The following is a 2,236-nucleotide window of genomic DNA, read 5'->3' as shown; positions in this document are numbered from 1 at the left end:
AAAGACAAAAACCACAATTATCTCAATAGATGCAGAAAAGGCCTTCAACAAAATTCAACAGCCCTGTATGCTAAAAACCCTCAATAAACTAGGCATCGATGGTATGTATCACAAAATAATAAAAGCTATATATGACAAACCCACAGCCAATGTCACACTGAACGGGCAAAAACTGGAAGCATTCCCTTTGAAATCTGGCACAAGACAAGGATGCCCTCTCTCACCACTCCTATTCAATACAGTATTAGAAGTTCTAGCCAGGACAATCAGGCAAGAGAAAGAAATAAAGGGTATTCAAATAGTAAGAGAGGAAGTCAAATTGTCTCTATTCACAGATGACATGATTGTGTATTTAGAAGACCCAGCATCTCAGCCCAAAATCTCCTGAAACTGATAAGCAACTTCAGCAAAATCTCAGGATACAAAATCAATGTGCAGAAATCACAAGCATTTCTACACACCAATAACAGACAATCAGAGAGCCAAATCAAAAGTGAACTACCATTCACAATTGCTACAAAAAGAATAAAATACCTAGGAATACAACTAACAAAGGATGTAAAGGACCTCTTCAAGGAGAACTACAAACCACTGCTCAATGAAATAAGGGAGGTCACAAACAGATGGAAAAACAACCCATGTTCATGGTTGGGAAGAATCAACATCATGAAAATGGCCATATTGCCCAAAGAAATTTATAGATTGAACACTATCTCCATCAAGCTACCAATGACCTTCTTCACAGGACTGGAAAAAACCATTTTAAACTACATACGGAACCAAAAAAGAGTCTGCATAGACAAAACAATCCTACACAAAAAGAATGAAGCCAGAGGCATCACGCTGCCTGACTTCAAACTATACTACAAGGCCACAGTAATCAAATGGTATGGTACTGGTAACAAAAAAGAGACATAGACCAATGGAACAGAACAGATGCCTCAGAAGCAACACCACACATTTACAATCATCTGACAAACCTTACAAAAACAAGCAATGGGGAAAGATTCCCTGTTTAAAAAATCATGTTGGGAATACCGGCTAGCCGTATGCAGAAAGCAGAAACTGGACCCCTTCCTGACACCTTACACTAAAATTAACTCCAGATGGATTTAAGATTTAAACATAAGACCTAACACCATAAAAACCCTAGAAGAAAACCTAGGCAAAACCATTCAGGACATAGGCATAGGCAAGGACTTCATGGCTAAGACACCAAAAGCAATGGCAACAAAAGCCAAAATAGACAAATGGGATCTAATTAAACTCCAGAGTTTCTGTACAGCAAAGGAAACAATCATTAGAGTGAACTGGCAACCAACAGAATGGGAAAAATTTTTGCAATCTACTCATCCGACAAAGGGCTAATATCCAGAATCTACAAAGAACTAAAACACATTTATGAGAAAAAAAAAAACCTATTCAAAAGGGGGTGAAGGATATTAACAGACGCTTTACAAAAGAAGACATCAATGAGGCCAACAAACATATGAAAAAAATGTTCATCATCACAGGTCATTAGAGAAATGCAAATCAAAATCACATTGAGATACCATTTCACACCAGTTGGAATGGTGATCATTAAAATATCTGGAGACAACAGATGCTGGAGACGATGTGAAATAGGAATACTTTTATACTGTTGGTAGGAGTGTAAATTAGTTCAACCATTGTGGAAGACAGTGTGGCAATTCCTCAAGGACCTAGAAATAGAAATAGTATTTGATCCAGCAATCCCATTACTGGGTATATACCCAAAGAATTGTAAATTATTCTATTATAAAGACACATGCACACGAATGTTCATTGCAGCACTGTTTATAATATTGAAGACCTGGACCAACCGAAATGCCCATTGATGATAGACTGGACAGGGAAAATGTGGCACATATACACCATGGAATATTACGCAGCCATCAAAAATAATGAGTTCGTGTCCTTTGTAGGAACATGGATGAACCTGGAAACCATCATTCTTAGCAAACTGGCACAAGAACAGAAAATCAAACACCGCATGTTCTCACTCATAGGTGGGTGTTGAACAATGAGAACACATAGACACAGGGAGGGGAGCATCACACCTATGGGGTCTGTCAGGAGGGAAATAGAGGAGGGACAGAGGGGAGTAGGGAGTTAGGGAGAGATAGCATGGTGGGAAATGCCAGATATAGGTGATGAGGAGGAAGGCAGCAAATCACACTGCCATTGTGTACCTATGCAACAATCTTGCATGTCC

Source organism: Sapajus apella, unplaced genomic scaffold, assembly GCF_009761245.1.
Source record: "Sapajus apella isolate SASKATOON/1434 unplaced genomic scaffold, GSC_monkey_1.0 scaffold9, whole genome shotgun sequence".
Taxonomy (NCBI): domain Eukaryota; kingdom Metazoa; phylum Chordata; class Mammalia; order Primates; family Cebidae; genus Sapajus; species Sapajus apella.
The sequence above is the reverse complement of the archived record's forward strand: the minus strand, read 5'-3'. Positions refer to the sequence as shown.